The following is a 27,586-nucleotide window of genomic DNA, read 5'->3' as shown; positions in this document are numbered from 1 at the left end:
GCTTCCATTTCCTGGACTCTTTCCTTTTGCCTAAAGTATAGGGTCAATACTAGGAAAATTGAAAAACTTGGAAACAGTTATTTTCTTTTAGCTTTTTTACTCTGTTTGGTCCTTTCTAGTTTTCTTTTTGCAGACTGGATTCTTGAATGATTTTATCTAGGATTTTCCTGTTATGAATACTTCTCTGGAAAACCACAGAGGCAGGACACCTTGGTTTCAGACTACACAACTGTTTCTTGGGAGACACCAATGAATTATTCGGTTAGGTGGACCTCAGTTTTCTTAATTACAAAGTGTAGTGATAATATTGATTGACGTTTTAGAGCTTGTACAAAACTTAAGCTATTAGAAAGCCCATAAGCTGTTTTCCTTGGAAATACCTCCAGAAATGGAAAAATCATGCTTTTTACATACAAGCAGTAGGTAATCAAGGAGGTAATCAATTCACTGTGCATGCAAAAGCCAGCTTTCAATTATGGTCATCATCATCACTCTGGTTTCACATAAGTTTCTTTAGAAAGCATACTATTTTATATCTTTGTTGTCATTGCTGTTGATCCTCCAAAACCAGAAGCAAATTAGCTCAATGACCAGAGTTTGGAGCTCAGTGTTATGAGGAAGCATAAGTGACATGACGGCTGGTGTCCAGCAGCTGTCATTTCTGAATTGAGGCATCGTTATCAGTGCTGGGAAAAATCACATGACATCCACTGACACTGATTAAAGCTGATTTTTCCCTGAAATGCTTTCTCACATCTATTGCACAGTAATGAGTCAGCCCAGTGTCAGCCTTTCGTTTTCTGACAGTCTAAGTACACATCCTTGGATCAGCTCCAGCCAAGCTGACATCTGAAATATAATGAACAATGCCATTCTCACTTTCTAGTGAGCATGAAAGTAAATGCGTGAGGAGCCATATGGAACTTGCTATTGTACTAGATGCAACGGTAAATTGTTGAGCATTATTTAGCAGTGGGAAATGTGTACAGTAAAGGATAGATGATATCATGCTCACTGTGATGGCAGCTTGGGCAGAAGGGGCAACTTGGGAAATAACCGTCATCTAAAACTGTCTGCATGCACTCCCAGACTGTAGTGATTTCCCATGAGTTTCTCTCATCTAGAGCCTATGTCAGATGGAAAGAGGATCTTTAGGTATCTGCCATCTGAGTCAGGTGGGTTTACATCCACCTGGATCCTAGGCAGTGTCTCTTCAGAGCTAGCCACTGGCCTAAGCATTCTTGGTGCCATTCCTGCCTGCCAGATCCTTCTTCTGCACAGAAGCCAGACATTTAACACATGTTGCAATAGGAGGAAAAAGTATTTTACCTTAGAAACCACCATGGTGTAATAAAAGTAGGAGGAGAAAATAGCTGAGTGATTGGGATGGGATGAGGGGAGATAAAATGATTTACAGAAGTGATACCCAAATAGCCTTCCATATTGGAGGGTTCTGCATAGTAGATTCAACAATGATGAGTCAAAAATAATTTTTAAAAATTGCATCTGTACTAAACATCAACATGTACAGAGTTTTTACCTTACCATTTTCCCCTGAACAGTACAGTATAGCAAGTATTTGCATAGCATTTACACTGTATCAGGTATCTAACTAACCTGGAGATGATGTGAAGTATACAGGAGGACATGCATAGGTTTCGCAGACTCGATGATGGAAGGTGTGGAATTCTGAGGGGTCCTGGAAGCAATTCCTCACAGATACCAAGAGGTAATTCTATAGCCCTGGAAACTAGGAGAAAGCAAGATTGGTGAAATGGACCAGAGCACATATAAAGGTGAGAAGAGGTAGAGCTTGGTCTCCATGTATAGCGGCCAGCACTTTGAAGGACTGAAGCCTGGACAGCATGTGGGGAAGGAGTAAGAAGAGGCTGGACAGAAGCCAGAACACAAACCACAACACTGTGAGAGCTAAAGATAACATATACTAAATCTAACAGAATTGTGAGGTGTTTCCAAAAATTATCACTCACACAGAAATGCTGTCTAGCTCACAAAGACGTACCTTAGCTAAAATCATGTTGCCCAATCATTCTTTACTCACTAACCATTTAACCACTTAGAAAAGTGGTTTCAAAATCACTGAGGTCGTGCAATTCCCAATGATCCAAAGACAGCATTCTCAGAGATATCCCAAAATTTCCTGACACAGAAACCCACAAAGCAATTCAGTAGAACTTCGCCAAAGAAGAGCAGGAGCTTGATTAAATGTTAGGGTACATTAAAAAATGTGCTTGGTGCAGTTAAAATAAATGAGGAGTTTTTCTCACACTGAAGTGGAAAAATGACTATGTTGCTAAATGGGAAAGTAGATTGAATAACAATAAGTGCCAAGTTCTTTAGGATATACATAAAAATATTATTATAACTTTCACTGAGGGATGTGCTAAAGTAAGATGGTGGAGATATAATTTTTTGCTTTATATATTTTTGTTTTGCTTATATGTCTTAAAATGAGCTGTATTAAGCTCCTCTCCCAGCTACAATAGAACAACTGGGATAGAAAAGAGAAGAAGGAAAGATAAAGTTCTTCTCAAATGGCCTCTATTGGACTTCTTTTGACAGCATACTCTCAGCCAATCATTCAACAAATTGCTCAGTTAATGATTTTTTTATTAACTTGACTTACTGCTTGGCTAAATTAATCCAACTGCCTGATTGTTTTGGATCCGAAGAAATAAAGCTCCAATTTTATTTTTCTTGGCCCAACAGTTTCATTTTATTTTTCTGGGTTTTCCTGCATCTTTTTTCCTGTCATAGAACCAACTTCACTGAGAAAAGACAGAATGCTCAGTTTTCAAAGTCAAATTTCAAAAACTTTCTAAAATTGTGGTGGAGATGTGGGGATGGATGCCAATGGGCTGTGAAGGTTTAAAGGGTAAGATGAGGAAGAATAAAGATTTCTTGAGTGTTTACGATGATTCTCCAGATTAACAATTTCCACAAACTTTGAGGTATCTATCTTCCATTCTCTTTTAAAAGCAAAGAAAAATTAAGCAATTAATTAGGATAACACCTAGAAAATGACAGGTTTGGAGATTCTAAAATAGGTCTGTCTAGACAGAAACACATAGTACACAATAGAACAGATATGAAAACTGATTCTGAACAGATTCATAGCAGGCATCAGCCCGAGATATGTCAAAGGCTGAGATGATGACCATGGAGGAGGTCCTGGGAAATAAACTCAGATTGCGAAGGTGTTCAAGTCCAAGCCTCCCCAAGTCTGTCCTTCCCTTCTTTGAGCTCTGAAGTACAATGTGAAAGTGTGTCTTGAATTGCATTAGAATTGGTTATTCTTACACAGATACTGATAATTTGGCCATAGCTTTTCAGGATAAGTCTTCAACTCCTAGAATCTTGTCAGGCATCTGTGGGTGCCCCCCCCCAGGAGCCATATGAGATGACCATAAGTCCTTGCTTCTCTGATTCTCATGTTTCATTTGACTCCTTTTAATAGTTGCAGTCAATTTGGGTTTGAAATGGTTCAGTTCACTGCAGAGATTAAAGAATAATTTTGTTTACTCTTAATTCAAATGAACTCCAGAGCACAGTTAGTTATCGCAGGCCTGCAGCCTTGCTCCAAGAAAGAAATAGGAGATTGTTTCCAGATTTCAAAAATCATAAAGCCACAGATCTGGTGCCTTTCCACCCATTCATTTCTCATCTTTATCCAACCATTGCTAAGCAAGAAACACTCAAAAGTGTTGTTAGTGGTTAAAACTGTTGTATTAGAATGGGTGGATTTCTTTGAGAGGGATTTAAATTTATGTGAAGAAAAAAAGGATAGAAATTCCCTAGAACTCAAAACAATAACTGTGTTGTGATCATTTCTCATCTATGGAGCAGATCATGCCAATTTTAGTAATGTCTATAGCTGCTACACTTACATAATTTTTTGAAGATGGACATAGGAAGGAATCCAGGTTGAACTCCCCCAGATGCTAAGAAGATTGATGAAACATATACGAAGATCTCTTTAAATAAAGAGAAATATCACAGAGGCAGAGTGATTTCTTCTCCTCCTGCCAATGTAATATTACTCTATTCTTTGTCATTGAATGCCATACAAAGAAGCGGTTTTTTTCTTCTCTCCATAAGTTTAATTCATAATGTTCACTTGGATCTAAGATATAGATGCCCATTTCCTTGTTTTTTGACTGTTCTGTTAGTCTATCACCCCGAGAGTCTTTTTAAAATTATCCTAGGCTTCTTATCAACTGAAACCTGCTAAAAGAAAGAAAAAATAATTCAAATAGCTGGTAACATAATTTATAGAAAATATTTTAGAAAATATTGGCCACTAAGGACTTGACATTGAGAACAATTTCAGTGTCCTAATGTGCTCTGTTTTGAGCAGTAAGTGAGTGATCTTTCCTCCTGCCCTGTCAGGATATGTTTCTGTGAACAGCTAGGTACTTGGAGGGCTTCAAATTTCAGGCCTATTTCTCAACCTCGAAGGGTCTCAAAGTTGATTTCCAGTAGCCAGTGGTTTGGCTGATCATGTCCACATGATGAGGCTTTTATAAAACCCCACAAGACAGTGTTTCAGAGTGATTAAAGACAGCTAGATACACGGGGTTCCTGGGGTATGGTGCCCTGGAGATACATGGAAGATTCTCACTCCTTCCTTTGTATTTCACACTGTGCATCTTTTCATCTCTATCTTCTGTCGTATCTTTTACCATAAACAAGCAAATGCGAGTGTTTACTTGAGTTCTGTGAACAGTTCTAACAAATTACAGAACCTAGGAAGAAGGCTGTGGGAACCACAATCTTAGCCCATTGGCCACAACTTCCAGAGTCCCACAGTTGTGAGTGACTGGGACCTGAAGTGGGGAGGAGAGCACTGTGGAACTAAGCCCTCTCTCTGCCAGACCTGATGCGATTCCAAGAAGAGAGAGTCCTAACTGAACTGCATCTGCATCGCAGGAGGCTCACTAGGATCCAGTGCCTCAGCATATCTCCTTTGATGAGCCAGGGAAAGTTCCCATACATCTGGTGTCAGAAGTGCACTGTGAGAGCAAAGTGAGAGAAACTGAGCTGGAGCTTATTTTTTGCCTTTAAAATTTGGACTCCATTCATCTCCTTTACAGATTGGGTTCCATTCATCTCCATGCTGTGCTTTTGCAATTGGAACTGGGATTTTTCAAAAAAAAAAAAAGTGTTAAATGTATATTATTACATTGAAGTTATTATTCCAATGGTTTTAGCTGCATTGCCTAGGCAGACTGAGACATTCGGGAAATTCTTTAGTAGGGAAAGAAGATTATCATTTCAAACTGATGGATTCAAGTGAGTCAAAATAATAATCATCATCACGAAGAGGAAAATGCACCAAGCACTCACAGACAATGCATCTAAGAAGCAAAACCCTTTTAGCACAGCCCAATCTCTAATTTGGTGCAGGATACCTGTAGAGATCAATATTCCTGGACTGAAAACTCGTGGAGAAAGGCAAAATCCCAACTCAATCATCCCTATGTTCTTTCTATGCAGAAAAGAAAATGATCTTTCTAATCAAGGGCCCAACATCTTAAGCATTTACTAAAATGGAACAGACACAGCCAGGCCCCAGGCCAATAAGGTAGCTGAGTCAGAACAGGAAAGTTTGCAGCCTCAGATATAAGGGAAGACATTAAAATGGCAAAGTTTGAATGAAAAGGCGCATCCACAGTGTTGTCCAGAAAATAAGAGAGCATTCAACCCAAAATATGTAAACTTATTGATCTCTTAATCTTCAGTGTGCCCTACATGTCAATAAATTATACATCATCAAACAACCTTTAATGGATAACAATCATTACAATAAATTTAAGTGCTTGCATATTTATCCAGGTGAAAATCCTGGATGAAGGTTTTCGCATTTGTTCCCTGGTGTGAAAGATCCCTTTCTGCTCAAATATAGCAGAATATGGCTTTCAAGACCATGTCCCCACTAATTATGTCCCTGGATTAATATTTCAATGTAACTATGACTCTTGAGATAGGCAAAAGATTCAGCTACTGGACTAGACTATCTATATGTTTCTTTTTCCCAGGCAGGTTGATTGATCTCAGGTACATGAACTCAAAATGGTCACAGTTGGGCCGGGGATTTAGCCCAATGGTTCCACTGCCTGCCTCGCAAGCACAAGGTCCTGAGTTCGATCCTCAGTAGCAAAAAAAAAAAAAAAAATCTCACAATGGACCAAAACAGGTTTGAGTTTCTGGTCATTGTATCGAGGAACCCTGGGTGGCTTTTGCTCCTGGGCTCTCAGCAAGCAATGTGTAAACATAAAGGTAAGCATGCAGGGCCACATTGACAAACATCAAGTCTCTGTACCTTGCCTTGGCTCAGTCTTTTCCTCCTCAGTGCAGTAACCACTATTTCCCTGTACACTGTGAGTATCTTTCAAAAAATTCCCAATATTGCCTCAAAGAGATCCTGACTACCCACATCAGAGTTCTTTGCCCTCACGTTCATCAAACTTCCATAGAGTGGCTCCTAGTGGCTCTATGGTATCCCCTCTAATCAGATTTGACTGCAGAAACTCATTGACATAGAATGATTGGAGCATCCTGTGCTTTTCATTCCTTAAGCAGATAGATGCATTTTTAGTTTCTTCCTTTCAAAAGGAACTCAGACGTTTGAATTTGAAAAGTAGTATAATTTTAGTTCACTTCTTTTTTCCTTCAGACTAAAAATATATTTCAAATACTTTTCTCCTCATTGAATTTTCTTAGTCTCAGTTTTTCTCAAACTCACATTTGGGGCCTTTAAAAGTTGATAGTGCCTTCTTACCATTAATCTTGGTCTTTGATATATATTAAATTTGACTTGAATTATTGAGAGATTGATACCAGTGACCTTAGAATGAATAAAAATCATAATGATATTTAATACTGAAGCCCAGTGGCCATGCTAGCTGCATACTAATAGACTGATAGATTTGGTGATGTATTTAGAGCTGGAACATTAGAGATTTTTCTTTTCATTTTCCTGGGATGTTATGGAAAACTCCATACAAAACCCTATGGCAGACTACTAACCTATGCCACCAAAACCTCTCCAAGGATGTTCCTTGTACAGGGCAGGAGTATAGTTGGAGAGGTTATAATAACCTTCTTAGGAGTTCATTTTAAGCCAATTTATTATTGCAGCAATTCTCATTCAATTGCATCAAACATGATTTGGGCAATTGATTTGTGATGGGAAGTTGGTTGGGAACTTGACACATAGATGAGTAAGGTGAAGCTTGCCTTAGAAGAGTTCACATTCTGGAATGAAAGAGACACGCTAACACTAGATCAATTCTGAACAAGGCCATATGAGTCTCACTATAGGAACGTGGAGGTTAAGGGGTTCCTGAAAAGTATCACTCAGTTTATCATGGTAGGAAAGGAGATTTTCTTGGGAATCATGGCAGATAAGAAGAGTAGGACTTATTCGAATATGAGGAAAAGGAAAGAGTACTATGCACAGACATAGAAGAAAAATTACCACCATGTTCCTTTCCCCTTTTCTCTCCTAATTAGCTAGCTCTGGAAAAATATAAATGAATCATTAGCTTGCTTAGACATACGAAGTTGCCCATTTCAGAATCACCTTTTCAGCATAAGCATTATGTGGAATTCTACAACCGCCAAGTGACAAGGCCACGGTGGCCCTAACAGCTTGAACTCAGCATTTACTGAAGAGATCCATATCCATTCCCAACTGCACCACTGGCAATATAGGGAATTTCTCCTCTGCTCCCTGCATAGCCATATCCCAGCTCTACAAGAGCCCTTGAAACATTGCAGTTGTCCTTCAATGAATCTTCTATAAGACAATTTCTCAGAATGCTTTTCCTTTACCTATTGTACTCCTAAGGACATATTTTACTTTATTTCCCTAATTTACTCTAAGGATATATCTCTCACTTTGCTTCATTGAAGTTTCAAGGAACTAGGTACATTAGACAACATTTCTCATTCATGTTAAAATTTTGCCTTCTGAGCAAGTAGATTTTTGAGTCCATAGTGTGCCAAGACTTCATAAAAATCCCACCCTTCATTCTAAAATTTAAAATTCCAAATGATTTAGGTCGTACTTCTCAGTTTTGTCTGTCAGATTTACATACTTCCAAGCTGAGAATGCAGCTTAGTGATAAAGCACTTGCCTAGCATGCACAATCCCCTGGGTTCAAACCTCAGTATCGGGGTGGGGAGGAAGAGAGAATTTGTTATTTTTTACCCTTATTCTTAGTTGCTGGGAGCACCGTGCTGTAGACAAGACTTCTTCCCCGTTCATTCCCCATAAAACCATCAAAGTATGGTGTTCTACAGACCTTACCTACTCTCCTGATTCTGGTTACAGACCAGCATCTTCGCCTTCCGCTGCACTTCCCTTATCTCTACCACTATAAATAAATGTGCTGCAGTTGCCAGCCAGTCCTTTTCTCCCATGAAGAGGAAGACCTCACCTGGCCTCAGCTCTTTGTATCTTTTTGTCTTTTCTTCATCCCTCACCATTCTCCCTCCATGGACCCTTCAACCGCACAGGCAGCAGCACTTAGTAATACTGACACGTGTTATAATTATAAAGCACATTAAGATCCTTCACACTTTGCAGAGTTGTTGATAGTTAGTAAGAAAATTTTAGATACTCCAAGGTGTAGAAAGTGGGAATTCAAACCCAGCGTTGCCCAGTGAGTCCTGAGTTAAGCTGGTTGATTTTGCAACTCCTCTGTCAGCAAGGTCTGTCTGTTAGCACGAACAATGAGAGAGGCATGGCACTGCTTTCAGAGAATAGCATTTACCTTTAGGTCAACTCTAGAAGACAACTAATGGATTCATACTGTAATTCCGGCTAAATGCTTCAAAGTGAAAGATAAGGTATTTCCCCAAAGATGAGAAAATCCAAAATTACTTTTCTTTCATTCAATCCAGAATAAATTACTGGATAGTCTCTCTTATATAAGAAACTCAAAGTATAAATGTATTAAAGAGTAAAAAAGGAGATGAGGTAGAAAACAGAGACCAACTTTTTGATGAAGGAAGGAAAGCAGGGGAAGGAGGTGGGGGAAGAGAGAGGTAAAGGGTATCAAAAGTGATCAAAATATGGTGTGTATATGTGTGTACCAATTTCCCGAAGGAAATATAATTATTATGTATCACAAACATATACCAATTAAAAATAATTTGAATGATGGTTATCATGAAAAAAACTATAAATTTTGTATCTTTTGCAATTTTGAGAGCAACTTCTCTGACAAAAACAGACCCAGGATCCTGAATCTGATCATGAGTTAACTTAATTTGCTCTCCTGGAAGTATCAAAAGAGTGATACAAAAAGTAGGGCAGAAGCTGGTCAGACGACCTCATGCAGATTGTGAAGCAGATTTCTTTTGCCCAGGAAGGGCAAAAGGCCTCCTGCAGCCCCATGCTAGGAATTCTCCTGTGTGTTCTACAGGCCCAGAGCAGTCTGGTGATACCAACAGACCACCTCTCAGATACAGTGGACTCTGGAGTTACAACTGGCCTGACATACAAACAACTTGGGTTACGACTGGAATTTTAGTTTGAACTTAGGACCACAGTCTTGAGTTACAACCCAAACATTGGCCACTTGTGCTTTCAGATGGTCTCAGATACAGATTCAACCCTTAAAGAGCTCTGGAAGGAACATTACAACATTCTTTCCTATGTGGAGTTAACTGAGAAATCCTGGGCCAATGTCTCTCTAAGAACACTGAGATCTGGCTGTGTACAGGAGAGAGACTTGGAAGGCTGTGTAGAGGAAGCTGAGCCTTCAATTGACCAACCTGAGTTACAATCAGTCCTTGGGAATGAATTGAGTTAGTAAGTCAAAGGTCTAGTGTACATATTTATAAATCAATAAAAGCAAATACAAAATTATATAATTAATTAATAGAATATTTAGTTTAAAAATTGTGGTGTGTATTACATGTAATTTTTAATTAACATTTAATGTAAAAGATCATGATCACGGTTTTTCTTAATACTTTTGTGGATTATTATCCTCAATTCATAATTTAAAAAAATACTTAATTTCAGTTCTAATTAGTGAAATGATAATATAATGTCTTTATTATCCAGTTTCATACACCCTCTGAATTCTATCCAAGGATCACTTAATTAGAAACCCTGTTCTTAAATCTTTTATAAAAGAAGTATTCCAATCCACCTTGAAGGCAGCCTCTGTGATTTGTTGATTGGGCATGCGTATGTAACACTCAGTCACAACTGTATACTCGCATCCATGTAAATTAGGATGGCTGTCATCTCAAATCTTGCAGTTATGCTAAAAAAACTTCCAGTTACTTTTGCCTATCTAATTATGATGTTGGCTGGGGATTTTCTAGACAGCTACTAAAAAAAGAGCTTTTGTTATAATTCAGAGAGAGTAATTCCAATTTTGAAAACTATTTTCTTACTCTGTATCATCTAATAATTGGAAGGTTACATGACTCTTAATTGGAAATAAGCCATATGACTAGGTGACATTCCTCCTCTTGGCGAGACCAAAATTAAAAAGGTGAAATTTGTTGCCTACTAAAATGCTCAGCCAAAAAATTATTTTTCCTTGAGACACGGTCTCCTACGTAATTGAACTCTCTATGTAGCCCAGGCTAACTTCAAACTTAGGGTGATACTCCTGCCTCAGTCTCCTAGGTGCTGGGATTACAGGCGTGCACCACCATACATAGTCATCCTAAGGACTTTAATTCCTATGTTGTTGGCCCAAACCTTTATTATAGGTCTGTAAAAATTACATGATGCTTTGCCTCACTTAATCAACAATGCATTAAACAAGAAAATATTGTTTGATGATTTCACAAAGTCTCAAAAAGCTTGGTACTTAGTGTTAATAAGTAAAAGTTCCCTCTTTTCAAACTCTGATTTCCAGAATATATCATTTGGGGCCTTTTTCTGACTCATCACTATCAACTTTGTAAAATATTTTTATCTTATTTCGAATAGGCTTGGTGTACAAAAGATAATGGCTTATCTTTCTCTTTTGAATTGTAGGCCAGGAAAAAAAGTGGAAATATGGAAGGGGTTATGAACCACAATAAAATAAAGAGGAATGTGGTGTGTGGGTGTGGTGTGTGTGTGTGTGTGTGTGTGTATTATCCAATTGACTCTGAGCATCAGTTCTCTCAGCTCCCATTCTTTATAAAAATTAAGATATTGTTAGCAATATGTTTCATTTAAAATGAGCCGTATGATGTTTTAGTGTTATCCGTAGGTGTACCTTTTCTATTAATTGAATTCTTATTCTTAGTGGAAGCTGGAAGATAGTCTCCTTGGAGTGGCTGTTTGATCAATTTCTCATCATTTCCTAAAATGGCTAAACTTCATTAATGGCTATTTTACTTTCTAAAGAAACTGCCCTGAATCTTCACCTAGAGCTTATCAGGCTTTGATAATGAACAATGTGAAAAAAAAATCTGTAGGCATTAGCATTAGAACTATCATTAGAGGAATCATATCATTAAAAATTATTGCCACCAGAATGATAATCGGGATAACTGATGAATGAAAGAGGTAACAGAGTTGGTTAGAAGGAATCATACAATACTGGGTAAAATGGAAGCCTTAAAATTTTCTACTTCCTTTCTCAAAAGAATCTGAGTTCAATTGATTCCTTTATTTGGAAGTTAACAGTGGAAATAAATCTGCATTGAGAATGATGTCATGGAATCTTATTTGATTAATTAAATATTCATTTATCTTATTTGATTAATTATTCATTTATTTATATATGCTTAATTTTAAAATAATTTATCTATAAAAATAATACATGCTAAAATCTTCTCAGTCTGATAAAGAACATCTATGAAAAACTCACAGCTAACATCACACATAATTATAAAAGAGGGAATGCTTTCCACCCGAGAACAGGAGTAAGACTCTTGATATTTATATTAAACATTGTATTGTAGTTTCTATCCAGGGTAATAAGGCATGAAAAAGATTTAAAAGAAAGTCATTTAGATTGTAAATGAAGAGCTAAAGGTATCTCTATTCATAGATAATATGATCTTATATGTAGGTAATACTAAAGAACCACTAAAAAAGAATTAGAACTAATAAACAAGTTCAGCAAGATTGCAAGATATAAATGATAAAAAATTGATTGTAGTTTTTCAACAAGCAGTTTGATAATTAATTGTGATGTCAACTTGAATGGATTAGGAAATGCTTAGAGGTTTAGTGGAGCAGTTTTGGGGATGTCTTGGATGACTGACATGTAAACACAGAGGAGGGAAGGCACAGCCTGGATGTGGGTGGCACCAACCAATAGGCTCATAGCCTGCATAGAATAAAAAAGGAAAGGAAAAGGAATTCTTCCCTTTTGCATCTTTGTCAGAGCTTTGGTCTTCACCTTCACCTTTGGACGTTCTTTTCCAGTTCCTTCAGGCTTCCAGAGCAGACCCTTTGCACTTTCCCACACAGACCCTTCAGCTCTCCCACACAGACTGCCCTGGTCTTCAACTTTCAACTGGATGCTCCACCCACCGGCAATGGCCATTTTTCATTTCCCCCCTCCGATTCCACAGGTGGACGTTATAAACCTATATAGTAAATCCTTATTATAATAAATCTGTTCCTTTAGTGAAACATAACTGACACAAGCAGTAAAATTTCTGAAAATAAAATTAAGGAAACAACTAAATGTATAATAGTATGAAAAAGAAAAAATACTTAGCTATAAATTTAATAAAAGTGGAACCTGAAAACTGCAAGATACTGTTTGAAGGAAAGAAAACCAAATAAGTGGAGAAATATGCTATGTTCAAGGAGTAGAAGAGTAAGATAGGAAAATTCCCCAGTTTCACTTGCAGATTCAACCCAATCTCATTATTAATAAGTCCCAGGTGGACTTTTGGTAGAAATTAGCAAGCTTATCCTAAACTTACATGGAATAAAAGGGGACCAAGACAAGCCAAGACATTTTGACAACAAAGAGCAAAACAGGAGAAAACAAACTGCTCCATTTTAAACTTAAAGCTACAATAATCCAGACGTTGTTGCTCCAGCATAACTATCTGTGGGGCAGAAATAAGAGTCCAGATTAAATTTATTTGTGCTTCATTGATTTCAACAAGGAAGGCAAGATTATAAAGTGAGGAAGTTGTTTTAAACAAACGTTTTGTCTTAGCGTTAGGTCAATGTAACAGAATACCTGGGAAAAGCTACTTAAAGGAGGAAAGGTTTATTTCAGCTTAAATTTTTAGAGATTTCTGTCCATGATAGCTGACTCTAGTGGTTTTGGGCTTGTGGAGAGACAGAAACACCCATGACAAAATGATGTGTCAGAGGAAAGTTGCTCACCTCATGCCAGCCAGAGAGCTTAAAGGGCGAGAGCCAAGGACAAGATAGAGTCTTCCAAATTATGCCCCCTTCCAACTAGGTTCTACCTCCTCACAGCCATTCAAAAATAAATTCATCAGAGTTTGTATTCTTGTGATCCAATTGCCTTCCAAAGGCCCACTTTGAACCTGTGAGCCTTTGGGGAGATACTTTTGACACAAATTGTAATATTTCACCTCTGGCCCCCCAAAGGCTCCTGTCTACCTTATCATGCAAAATGTTTCAGTCCATGTCCAAGAGTTGCCCAGTCTCAACAGTTCCAGCACTTGGATTTCTTAAAATCCCAAATCCAGAGTCTCTTATGAAATCCCGATGTAAGATCCTGTAAAATTCCAGAAGTTAGTGATATACTTTAACATACAATGGTAGGGCAGAAAGAGGGTAAATAGGCCCACTCCAAAAGGGAGGAATAAGAAAACAGCAAGAAGGAATTGGACCAAAGCAAGATTGAAACCCAGTAGGAAAAACATTAAGTCCTAGGGCTCCATTTCTGGTGACCCCGGGCACATGGTGGAATGATCGGAGCCCCAAAGGGCTGGGACAGCCTTGTCCCTATGGCCTTGCTGGCTGCCACACTATGGCTTCTCGCTTTGCCAGACTCTACTCATTGCTTGCAGTTTTCCTCAGGAGCTGTTTCACAGTCCTAGCATCTTTAACTTCCTGTGGTCTCTGCTGCAGTTTCAACTTTACTTTCATAGCTGCATGAAAACCTCAGAGACTTCCTGCAGGGATTCTGACCCTGTCACACATTGCTTGGCCTGCCAGGCTCTCCTTTGAAATCAGAATGGAAGCCTCCATTCCCCATAACTCTTGAATTCTGCCTACCTGCAAAACCAGCATCATGTGGATGATGTCAGGGTTTGTCACCAGCTCAGGCAGCAGCTGGCCCCACTTGTATGGTGGCTACAATAGCAACAGAGTGCCTGGGTGGCTGGCATGATAAAATGAATCCTAGGGAAACAACTTTCTAGGCATCCCTCTGCACACAAGGTGACCTAGTTCTCTCTACTCACCACAAAATCTATCCAAGATTCTTACACTTATACATCCTTGAACCTGTGATGAGTCAGGTCTACCAATTCCCAAGAACCACTCAAGATATCTTTTCTGTTGACCCAGTCCAAAGTAACTGTCTTTTTTTTTTTTTAATGTGCTAATATCTTTAGCAACAATGCCCTCTTTGAATGGACAGTCACTTCTTTTCTGGCCAAACTGCAGGTTTTTAAAAATCTTTCTGTTTTGTGTTTTGCTCCTGTTTTTCACTGTAAATCTGGACAAAACCAGCCAGCAGTCCCCTTGATACAGGATAAATATAACTCCCTACCTGTTGGATGTCAAATGTGCTGGGTTCATGGTCCCACAAAATCAAGGAATGAAGTTGCAAACCAAAGGAGGAAGTTAGGAGAGTTTTATTGGAAAAAAAGAGAAAAATAGCTCCGGGATTTACAGGAGGGGACCCAAGTGGGTGGCCACTGATGCCCTCTGTCAGGTATAATTTATACAACAGTCACAAAGTGGGTACCATGTGGGTCAAACTACCATCAACTTAGAGGATTACAAGTATAAAGTAATATTAATCCAATAGGGAAATGAGTCACATAGCGAGGGTAAATGGAAAGAACAAAGCCATTTGGGGGAAAGGATGGGTCTAGATGCTCTGGTCTCCCACCTGGGTGACCAAAGCCTAGCAGACTTACTGGATCAGGTGATGATAATTACAGTATAATTCTGAGCTACTGTTTATCCCTTAGGGAGGCATGTAGGTCTGGTTACTGCGTCTTTATCTTGAAGCCTGGCCTTCTTCAGATGCACTTCCAGCCACAATTTTGATGTCTTTATTTTTTGTGCTAACTTCTTTGAGGGCCCAGTCCCTCAACTATATATTAATTTCTATCTAACTTAGCTGCTATAATACTCATGCTATGGTTTGAAGGCTATCTTGCCTTGAAATTTTCTCCACCAGAAAAACTAGCCCATCACTTTTACATTCAGCCTCTTGCAAAGTGTCAGAGCATGGACAAAATGTACACAGGTTCTTTGCCAAGCTGTAGCATGAATGGCCTCCTGTCTGATTTTCAGTAGGGCTCTTTTCCCACTGAAGACCTCTGAGCCTGCCCTTTACTACCTGTATTTCTGTCACCATTTTGGTCTTTTGTGCTCACATCAGAATTGCCCATCAATCACTACTTACAACATTCTAGGGCTTCTCTATCTGACAGCACCAAAATTTTCTGAACTGCTGTCAACAGTCCTAAAGGCTTCTGAACTACATAGGTATAATCATAGCAATGACCTCACTTCTCTGGTACCAATTTTCTGTGTTAGCTTTTTATTGCTGTGACTCAATACCCATGATAGCCAACCTGCAGAAGGAAAGGATGATTTTGGCTCATGGCTTCAGAAGTTTTAGTCCACAATCAGCTCCAAGGCAGAAACTTCATGGTAGAAAAGCTGCTTATATAATGGCAACTGGAAAGTAGAGAGGGTAAAAGAGCCAGAGAAAGTGGCAGGGGCTGGAGATGAGATACAACCTTCAAAAGCATGCCGCTAGTGACCTACTTCTACCTGGGCCCCACCTCCTGATGGCCTAATTAGCTATAAACTTATCAGTGGTTTAATCCATTGATGGGGTCAACACCCTTATTGTCCAATTACCTCTCCAGGCCTCACCGCTAAGCATTGCTGCATTTGGAATCAAGTCCTCAGTACACAAAGTTTGAGGTTTGAGTAGGCACTTCATATTTAAACCATAGCATGGTACTAGAGTAACAGGATATACACACAAAATAAGGAGTCCAGACCCCACTATACACAAAGTAATCCAAAAAGAATCATAGATCAAATTGTAAGAACTAAAACTGTAAAATATTTAGAAGACAACATAAATCTTCATGAATTTGGGTTAGGCAAGCTTTTCTTAGGCACAACATTAAATACATAAGAGAAAAAAATAAATTGGACTTCATAACACTAAAAATGCCTGTGTTTCAAATGATGCTATCAAGAAAGTGAAAGACAACCCACAGTGTTGGAGAAAAATGTTTACAAATCATGTAATTGTTTCATGACTTATTTTCAGAATATATGAAGACCACTTAAAACTCAACCATAAAAATGTAAACAATCCACTTGAAAAATGGGCAAAGAATCTGAATGGAAAGTTCTTCAAAGAAAATATTAAAATGGTCAATAAGCACATGAATACAAGTTCATCATTATTTATTAGGGAAATATAAATCAAAGTCACAATGAAAATCCAATCTACATCTGTTAGTATGGCTATAATTTTTCCAAACAATTTTTTAAGTAAAACTTTTAACAAATGTCAATGATGTGGATAAGGGGGAATCTTCAAATATTGCTGGTGGGAATGTAATTTGCTACATGCATTCAAAAGCAGTTTGACAGCTCCTAAAAGTTTAAACAGACTTATCATGTGACCTAGTAATTCTACTTTTAGGAATAAAACCTTATATCCACACAAACACTTGCACAAAATGTTTCTAGCAGCATTGCTCATGATAACCAACAAGTAGTAAAAACTAATGATGGATGTAATAAAATGTTCTATATCTATTTATTGGAATATTATTGGGCAAATAAAAAAATAAGACTGATTTAGTTTACAGCATCCCTGTGTAGGAAGTCAGTTATGGAAAACATGAACAAAGTCCAAAATAGCCAAATACAGAGAAACAGGAAGATTTGTGGCTGCCTGGGCCTGGAAGGGCTATAGGAAAACAGGAATGTCTGCTAATGGGCAGACAGTTTCTGTCTGCAATGATGAAAGTGCTGTGATTGTAGTGGACGAACAAATCCGTATATGTACTAGAAAACATTAAATTCACTTTCATATGCACATTTGATCTCACATTTCCTCTCCCTCCCTCCACAGGGGAGGGGATGAATGAAGACAAATATCTAAAACAACTACTGCTGTATTAGAGCTTAACTGCAGAAGTAATATTTACCCACATAAATGCATGGAGAATATTAGACATGATATAACAGAAAATGTGAACCTTATAATACTGAGTCTTTTAAATACATCTGCTCATTTAACATTCATAACATCTGTATCAGGGTAAAGAGTCTGTAGTTCAGAGAAATGTTATTATTATGGCTTGTATCTACCTGTCCAAAGCCTTATGCATTCATCAGTGGGACTTTACAGAAGGGAGTGAATCTAGGGTGTGTGAATGTGAATTATGGATATATGAATACGGATTAAGGATGTGATAACTGAGTTAGTGCACTGATTGGGTTAGCATGCTTCTGGCTGTGGATAATGGGAAGACCAACCCTGGGTGTAGGTGGTAACACCCAAAAGTCTTGTAGCCTGCATGAGATAAAAGGGAAATTGAGGCTTGCTGCTGCTGCTGCCTGTCTGCTTGCTGTGGACTGTTTCTCCTCTGCCATGTTCCTATGTTGTGCAGCTCTGCCTGGGAGCCAGCCAACTATGGACTGTAACCTCTATAAACTGCGAGCAGGAATAAACTTTTTCACCCTTAACTTGTGGATGTCAGGCATTTTGTCCCAGCAACAAGAAATACAACTAAGACAGTTTTGATTCTCCAAACTCACAAATTTCATTAAGTGATGGAGCTGAGACTAAAAGGACAAATTCTGAGCTGTGTTGTGAGTCACTCTGTAGAGGTAAAGCCAAAACTAATAAGGGAAACAAGGACAAAACCCAAAAGATTGGGAGTTAGAAAACCAGCTATTTCTGATTCTACCATTCTCTAACTTCTGAAACCTTGCGCATCCTCAGCCTCTCTGCTGCTCTTCCACACTAAATTCTGGGCATTATAATATACTGGTGATGTACAGAATGTATTTGAGACACAATAGGCATTTGGGACAGTAGAGATTGTATGCAGAAGTAAGTTTCATAGATATGGTAAAACAAAACTTTAAAAGTTTATTTTGAAGATATTTCCAGTTCATTCATGGGAGGATTTGTTCATTTTCTGAAGCTATAAAAAAAAAAACTGGGACTGGGTAATATATACAGCAAAGATGTTTCTTTAGTTCACAGTGTAGGAGTTTGAAAATCCAAAATGAGGTGACCACTTTTGCATGGCTCCTGGTGAGGACCTTGTGGCAGATGGTATCATACAGAAGTCTATATATGAGATAAGATATATCACATTTTAAGATAAGAAGCCAGAAGTGGGAAGAGCTAGTCTTGCTCTTTTGTAATAATCATCTAGTGAGAACTAATCAGTCCCACAGGATCTACATTGACTCCTTCGGAGGGCAGTGTCCCCAGTAAACTAATTACTCCCAAGTGGCCCCATCTCTCAAAGGTGTTGTCACCTCCTACAGTGCCACTGGGAATGAAGGTTCCAAAACACAAATCTTTGGAGGACACATTCAGCTATACCCAATCTATACCAGTAGACACTGCCTCAGTTCAAGCAGGGGAGAGAGGATGCAGTGTCATTACTTGGCAGAGGAGTTTGAAGTATAACTTACAAACATAGTTTGAGCAACTTTATCATAGCCCCTTATTGTTATCGTATGTACCAAGCTCATGGTCCCACAGCATCTAGGAATGAAGTCTTGAACCAAAGGACAAGGTTAGGAGAGTTTTATTGGAAATAATAATAAGAATGGCTCCTAGTTTTCCCGGAAGGCTCCTGAGGGGGTGGAACATGCCTGTTCAATCCAGAGCTAATTACAGATAAGCAAAGCACAGGAATTGCTCAATTGTTTCATGGCTACCAATTCAGGCTTCTAACCTAGCTCTTCAGCATGTAGGGTTTAAAAGAAACTTGGATTTTAGAGAAAGAATAACTGGCTATTTTGCATTTTAATTTCCTCAAAACTCAGGAGCTTAGTAGAAAGTGACACGCTCCCTTTAGCATGGAGGGGGCTGCATTCCATGTTGCCTGAGGAAGTTCATCCTTGGTCCAAAATCCTAGTTCACCATCTACTATTATTTGAGTTTCCACCAACATGGCAGATTACCCAACTCTATCTCAGGCCCTTCCTCTAGGCAGCTGCCTCACTCATAAGCTAACTAAATAAATTGTTCTTTACCTTGTGACCTAAAACTTTTAAGTTTCTATAGTCAGGCTTCAAAATATACAATAGAGATAAGTATCATGTGTCAGTTAAAATGATTTAATAGAGCTATCAGGAGGAGCCAACTGTCTTTTAACATCTAACACTTATATCTGAGGCTTTGGGAGAGTCCAGAATCCTCCTCAGGAACAAGGTCCCAAATGGCTTACATTCTCATGCTTACCTCAGGCTCCCAGGTATAGCATCTGCCAAATTATTTCAGGTCAGGCCTCTTTTTTTCTACTGTGCAGTCTTCCACACAAACTTCCAAGTTGAAATGCCAGTGACTTTTTAATCTAAAAATCCCTTTAGCCAAAACTTTAGCCATTTCCATAGCCTTGTTTTCATGTTCTGTTGTGCCCCCCTGCTATTTCTGGTTTAAATTCCTGACTCAGTATCTCAGAATGTAACCTAATTTAACAATAGTGTCATTCCAGATGTAATTAAGATACTGAAAGGAGATGGGTCTCAAATCTATTACAAGTGTTCTTAGAAAAAGAGGAAATTTGGTCACAGAGACACACAAAGAACAATATGGAAAATGCAAGTACAGGTTCGGGTGATGCCATAGAAGCCAAAGATTCCAGCAAACCCAGAGAAGCTAGGCCAGAGGCGTGGAACAGCTCTCCCCTTTTCTCCCCCAGACAGCATCCAAGAAGAACTGGTGCTACTGACACCTTGACCTCAGACTTCTGGCCTCCAGAACTGGAGGTTACAAATTTCTGACATTTAAGATGTCCACTTAATAGTCCTTTTGCCATAGCAGCTCCAGAAAGCTAACACAAGCTCCCATCATTTTTCTGGGTTCTTCTATTCTGTCCTTTTTCTCCCCTCCTTTATTTTTTTCATGCATAGAAGTTTTGTTTTTACTTTGGAGCTTTGGCTCCCACTAATTCCTCCCCTCAGGGTCTTGTTTTGTTCTCACAGGTTTGTCAAAATATTCTCCTGAGTCCTTCTCTGAGAATAATTCTGGTGACAAAAGATAAATTAATACAATTTTCACTGCCTTACATTTAGCTGAAATTCATGGCTATGAACAGTTGGGAAAAAAAAGGTTAATGTTAAGTTAGGCTATACTGGTGGAGTTTTTTGGGGGGGTTGTGTTTTCAATAATCTGAATGAACAGAGGTTTGATGAAAGACTACATAATTAAAGGTATATTTAAGGTCATATTTATGGTCAAACTCAATATGCTATTTTGTCTTGTTCTGTTAATTTTGGCCTGGTTTTGGTTGAAGAATTTTGTTATTATTGTTGTTGTTAGTTTATTTTTATTAGTTTATTTCTTTTTACCACAATGTAACTATCTATAGGAAATATTTTCTTTTTCTGGAGAAGTTGTAATGTAAATAATATCTTGAAAACCATTGATTCGTGTCCTAGCTTAATAATTGAAGAACTATTAATGCAATCGTGAAGTTGTAACAACTTGATTCCTAAGAGATTTAATCAATTTTATTTGACAAATAAAAAATGACTATATTTGTCATGTACAATAGGTATTCAAATATATATACATTACAGAAATTTAAACACTTTGAAAAATATCAAGACATATAAGCAATATCTCTGTTAATTCTCATCTCCATCTCCACCTATACTCGGCTAGATTAATCATTCTAAAATTCAAATTACATCACTTCTTTGTATTCAAAATTTTCTAAATTGCTCTCTGTTGCCCCCGCAGTTCTTAATCTGTGCTTCAAATACCTCAGTGATCTATTTTTCCCAAAACATAATCTAAGCTCACATATTTCTCCTGCCACATTCTTTAAGGCCAAAAATCAAAATTAAAACAGAAAAACCATTACTATTTATTATTTTTTACACATTCTCTCCACTTTATTCATTTCCTGCCTTTGATCATGCTGTTAGCTTGAAGTGACTTTCCCACCTGACTCCACATAGCTGCGTGGTTTCTATACCTCTGGAACATCAGCAGTGCCACTTTTTTGGGGACGTGTCTAAGTGGGCAGAGGTAGGAAGGGGACTTTCGAATTCCTGAACTCCTCCAGCACTTTGTCACTACATTTTATGACGTCTTTCCTCTAGTATTATTTGGTTATTTGTATCTTATTGTATCCCATTTTTTATTGGCTCTCAAAATTTGAAATAGTAGCTCAGGAGCTTTATTTTTGCCACGATTAGCCTGTCACTTCTAATACTCTCCTCCAAACAGTTAATTAGTATGTACTCTATGAAGGGATATCTTGTGTTATTTCATCCATTTATTCATATTTTCTGTCAGTAGTTCTGCTGTACTTTTCATTAATTGTGCAGCAGTACGTGAGTTTCATGTTTTAACATATCAAGCAGCAGTGGGACGGAGCCAGTTGAATTTTCTTTGGAAGCTATTATTTTTGTCCCAAAGCATCCTGTTGAGATTTCCTTGAGGTGAGCGATGGAATATTAAAGAGGAAGACAGGATTAAGAGGAAAAAAACTAGTTCTCTTGTCCCATTGCTAAGACTAGAGTGAGGAATCATTTGACTGTTTTTTATTCACTGGCTCCAAACGAGGAATGAAGGTGCTTGTATATATTAGACAGAAGCAGGAGAGTTTCTGATTCCAGCAGTACTCATAGCAAAAGAAAATTAATTCACAGAAAAGCAGGCTATCTGGTGGCAACATTTACATTTCTGATTAGCTGGAAACCCATAGAAACTGACTTACTACAATTAAACACCTACCTCATTATATCTAGATTCATGGCCATGTTCTGGATTTATAGGTATAGCTTTAGAACTGAAAATAACATGGCTTCAAATAAAGTGTCTCGGTAATTTAAGAAAAATCTTTATTTCTTTCCATTTCACAATAATATGAATTTTTCACCCAGCTTTATAAACCTCAAATCCTTACACTGCTGTGCCAATGTACAATTCAGAAAACTTGAGCTTTAAAGATTGGAAATGAACTTAGTTTCACGGACACTGCATACCCATTAGCTTTACTTCTCCAGTATACCGTGAGGTCAAAATCACTTGTATCCTGTAATTAGCAAATGTCACTCTGACATGAAAGGATCCACAACAATAAACCAACATAATGTCAGCTACAGAATTTTACTTGCATTTGTCTTCCATACCCAAGAAGAATAAATTTCCAGTTAGAAAAGGAAGACTAGCATGAGAATTTTATCCAATTTCATTTCTTTGGGGGATGCTTAAATCCATTAGATGCATTTAATCATGCCCATTGTTGCTGGCACATTTCAGAGTACAATCAAAAGAAACAAGATTCCATAGTCATTAGTTTACCGACCAAAGATGGGTGGAGAAAGAGAGGTAGGTAACAGTGCTTAGCTTTCTGTATTTCACTATGTAAGTAGTGTGGCAGAATCAGTCATGGGAAACTGCTGCTTTCAAAAGGGAAACATTCACAAAAGAGAGATAACTAGGATTTCAATTTGTCTTCACAAACCTAACAATACCAAGGAATTCTCTACAGTATTGAATTGAAGGTTTAGTATGTGGCTATGGAAAAATATTGAAATCCTACAGATCAACAATGTTAAAGTTCTTAGCAAAGCAATCTATTTGACCACTTTGTTAAATATCTGGTTTGTCTATTAAAAACATATAAGATGGGCAAGTTCCTTGGTCAGTGATTTCCAAGAGAGGCTGAAAATCAGAATGTCTTAAAAAAGGTTTTATAATATCCAGATTCCTGGAGAGAATCAGAATCACTGGGGTTGGCTGATGAATATCCATTGGGGGATGAGAAAAATCAGCTTGAAATGACTGTGATTTGCGGTTAGGTCTGACGACCAATCAAGTAAACCACCTTTCTCCAGATATTGGTCTAAAGATATGGAGAAGTCACTTCAGTGTTCTTCTATTCCTTTAAATTTTGATTAATTTATTTCTTTTCTGGACCTGTGTAGAACATAGAATGTGGTGAGTCACAAATTAGTTCAATAAGTTAACTCTTGCCTCCTACCTTCTAAGAAACTACAACACACTATCATCTTCTGCCATCTCAAGTATACACTTCTCATTTGGTTTTATTTAGTTTTAGTGGTATATACAGTGGCATAATTAAATATTGAAACCCTTCTCCAACGCTGGGTTGCCCAAAATAAGATTACTGTATGTTCCTGAGCATTTTTTATAGTTGAGATCTTATAGTCTAGTGAAGAAAAAAGTTTTAAAATATGATGTAATTTTGTGTAGTAATAAATGCAATAATAATTTTAAGTGCAATAGAAGGAATAAAATGCATTCTTGGAATTTTCTAAGAATAGCAAAGTTACTGTGGCTGAAGAGGCATGGACGGAGCAACTGGAGACCAATCCCAAGACATCAGCTAGGAGGACTGAGCTAGAATTTAATGAAGTGGGGTCTGAGATAAAAAGCTTGGACTTCATTCTCTGCATATTTTTCATTCTCTGTGAGGAGGGGAGCTCATCAGGATTCAGTCAGAGAAGGTGATATGATTTAGCTTATGTTCTATAAATATATCGAGGCTTCTATGGGGAAAGTAGATCATGGAATCCAAAGGTGGAAGTAGAGAACAGACAAGAGGCCTTCTGATGTGATGGGGGTTGTCAACCTCCAAGTAAAGGCTCAGATTCTGGATATATTTTAAAGGTGGATCAGCAGGCTTTGCTAATAGATTGGTGCTGAGGAGTAAGGGAAATAAAGTCAATGATTGACAGCTATATTTGGTTTGAGATACTGGGTGGAGAGGACAATCCCCTGCTGTCATGAAGCCTAAGGTGAGGAATCAAAGGTTCAGCCTTAGGTTTACAGACTAACATACCAATCAAACTTCTAGCAAAGACATAATGTGGACAGCTGGATTCATTAAGTCTAAAGTTTGGCGTTTTGGTCAGACAGAGTGATCCAGAAGTCCTTAGCGGAATGCACGTTTGAATCAACCTTGCTGCCTTTGGCTTTCTTTTTCTGTTTCCTTTCTTCTTGTCTCAAAAATTACTCCTATCTTCCTTCTTTTATGACCTCTACCTCCCTTCTTTTGCAGCCTCCTCCGCAATACAGATACACTTCCAGAATCCACAGACCTCTTATATTTTCTCCCTATATTTTTTCACTATGAGATTTGTTATTTCTTGCCTAGGAATATATATTTACACTAGAAGATTCAAATTCTACTGCCTGATTCCTGAGCTTACTCCTCCCTCTCTGGGATTCACTTTTCTCATTTGTAAAACATGGTCAAGTTATGTCAGTGCATGGGAAGAGAGTAGGGTGTTTATCACACTCAAAGCCAATTAGATCTGATTTTGTGGATAGCATCATTATTCTTGTCAATGATGATGTTTAGATAACTTTTCATTCAACAAAGTGTCTGTGAGCAGAAACAGAAGTTGTAAAAACATTGTCTTAGAATGATCTTTTAGTTACTTACTGTAACTGAATTCAATTTTCCATGAAACTTATGTATGCTGAGGAAATACAGTCAGAGGTGATTGGCGTTTAAGGCCTGAAATTAAGGCTGGATAGCATGTAGTCTTGACACCTGATAAAATCAATAGGACTTCAAAAGGTCTGATTCTCAGCTCCCCTTCTGCTCTGCTTCCACATGTAAGATTCCTTAGCAAAGAGCCCTCCTGATGAAACAGACCAAGGATTGTCCTGCTCATCCCCGAATAATGGGTTACAATCTCTCACCAGACCAGTCTATGGAATTATTCACACAAGTCAATGACACCCTCCTGTGTGAACCCGGGGCACCTAATCCTTTTGTCACTATCATGTCTGCTTCTCATGGCCCCAGAGTACCAACTCTGCCTCCAAGGATAAACTCTGTATGGGTTTCCATAATGTGCACTATCATCCTCCCAAGCTCTGATTATATTTGACTAATAAACTGCAGTCAGTCTCATCTGTCTAGTATCAGGATTTCAGCCATCTCCATTAATGTGGGGAAGGAATCCCTCCTTCATCAACGAAATGACTAAAACAAAACACCAAGCAAGCAAAACACTGAACAAGACATATTTGTGTAGAGATTTTTAAAGCCAACTTAAAATTTGCTGCCTTCTTTTCATATGACATCACAGTGCCCCATACAGGCTGCAGTTTGGGGTCCACTCTGGTAGGCAGTTAAGGGAGGAAGAGAGTGATCAGCCCTGGTTGTCATTTCTCCCTGAGATTATGGAAAGATGGAGCATAATTTAGCCCAAGCTAAATTAAAAAGAGATTTGTGTTGGGGAGGGGAGAGCTTTTACATATCTGCATATAAAAAAGAAAGTAAACAGTATTGTCTTCATTCTGTACTTAATGTAAGTGTTTTACTGCATATTGTTCTACTTTAACTTTTATCACAACCTTATAGGAGTCATAATTACCTCTTATCTTAGAAGAGATGTAGAAACTGTTAGGATCAGCTGGTAAAGGGAGGCCTCTCATCCTCAGCATTACTGACTTTCTGGGCTGGATGATTCCTCGTAGTAGAGGTTAAGGAGAAAGTGCTTCCCTGTGGGTTATGGGATGGTAAACAGTGTCCTTGGCCTCTTCCCAGTAGCAGTTCCCCAGTCATTACAATCTCTGATGTCTCCAATTTTTCCAAATGCCCCCTGGAGGACCAAAGAGACCTGAATTGAGAACCCCTACAGTAGAATCACAGACATGAAATCAAATGAAAGTCCATCTGGTTCATATTTTATGGAGCCATTTCTATCCAGCCCTACAGATGGAACTGAGCTTACTCCAAGTAAGAAGGGTTGGCCCTTCCTGACCTTGCCTGGGACCTACCTGGCCATTTCAGTGGATCAGGAAAGAAGACAAATTCTCACTTCCCTCCTTCACCTAGTGGAACTGTCATTTGGCTCTAAGCAGCACAGCTCATTGTGTGTAAAAGTTCCATATTCTATTACTAAACAGCTGAGACATTCTTCCCCACAGGGGACGTTCTTCATAAATTATAGGTCTGAGCTAGGGAGTGATGAGTCTGAAGAAGGGTTACCATGAGTCTTTCTTTACTGCTATTAAAAACAAAACAAAACCATGGTTAACCACATGGACCATATGAGGAATAAATAAAAGAAACTTAAATATCCCCTAGAAGGAATTTCTGAGGCCAGGAAATATAGCACATGCTTGCTCTTCTGCAAACCTGTGAAAAGACTCATGTTTGAGTCATAGTGAACTATGTCCTATGGCCAGGAGCCAGGAGCTTCTAGTGAGGCCAGGGGAATGAAAGGAACATATGTCTACTAGGCCCGCTCCTGCTTCTTCATTAAGGGACAAAAATAACACACCAGCAAGCCAGGCCTTGGAAAGGCAGGCTAAGGGTCTGAACACTTCAGTTACTAAAAAATTCTATGGTCTCAGGGTCATCACTCTGAGAAGGAGAAACAAAAGAAAGCCACCAGTCTTTGGAGCTTTAGGGTGGTGTCCTGTTCTGTCCTCTATATAAAAGGAGAAAGTCCTCTTTCCTGTGGCTGTCTAATCTGTGCTGATATGCTCCTGTATTTGTGAACATGGTGTCTTCAGTTTTGGTGAAATTCTGCTCCCCTAGGACAAATGTTTAAAGAAAAGGAAAACTCCACAGTCCATGAAGAATGAGAGAAAAGGTACCACCATCCCCACAATGGGCCTCTGCCTTTCCTGTCATTGCAAGTGTACCAGCTCTAATTTGCTCCTTCAGCCAACCAACAAATGTCCTCAAGGAGAGCATGGGGGTGGGGGGGACAGGCTACAAGGGGCCACCAGGGTTTAATCTCCTGACGATAGTCATTTAAACTTGAATCCAGGTATCCAGTTATCCTGGCTGCAATCATTAGACCACAGCCTGAGAAAATGGGCTTGAGCTGCCCCCCCCTTTTTTCATACGCCTCTCTTCAAGTTCCTGAATTGATTGATTTTCCTTTCTAAGGCTCCCAGTGTCCTTGCATTTTAATTCACTTAGTTGGAAAGTTGGTGAGGAGACTCACTGAGCTATGTACTTGGGAGACTAATTCAGATTCATTGTGACATGGATGTTGGAGGGGGATATCTAAAGATTTCCATCTAAAGATATATGATAATCAGGCATCGTGATTTTATTTCTTCCAAAAGAAACCAGTGAAGATTCTCCTGAAGGACTTTGGATAAGTGGAGTCTAGGTGGGGTGTCATACTATTGCAGATAGCTAAGTTAGTTAGAAATTATTATAAGGCAGGGGGCCA

The 27,586-nt window shown here is 38.5% G+C and overlaps 1 long non-coding RNA gene across 1 annotated transcript; it reads right to left on the bottom strand.

Annotated features, from left to right (window-relative positions):
- Positions 1 to 1,616: 1,616 nt before the first annotated feature.
- Positions 1,617 to 26,334, bottom strand: LOC110347752 (uncharacterized). The gene is made up of 3 exons (XR_002392544.2): positions 26,172 to 26,334; positions 25,766 to 25,993; positions 1,617 to 1,750 (listed from the first exon to the last, which is right to left on the bottom strand). It is a non-coding gene; the product is annotated as an uncharacterized LOC110347752 (long non-coding RNA).
- Between the last annotated feature and the right edge of the window lie 1,252 nt (positions 26,335 to 27,586).

This window comes from Heterocephalus glaber, unplaced genomic scaffold, assembly GCF_053883595.1.
Source record: "Heterocephalus glaber isolate CG9 unplaced genomic scaffold, H.glaber_assembly_v1.0 deba00001481, whole genome shotgun sequence".
Lineage (NCBI taxonomy): Eukaryota > Metazoa > Chordata > Mammalia > Rodentia > Bathyergidae > Heterocephalus > Heterocephalus glaber.
This window is presented reverse-complemented; position numbering and strand designations above follow the sequence as displayed.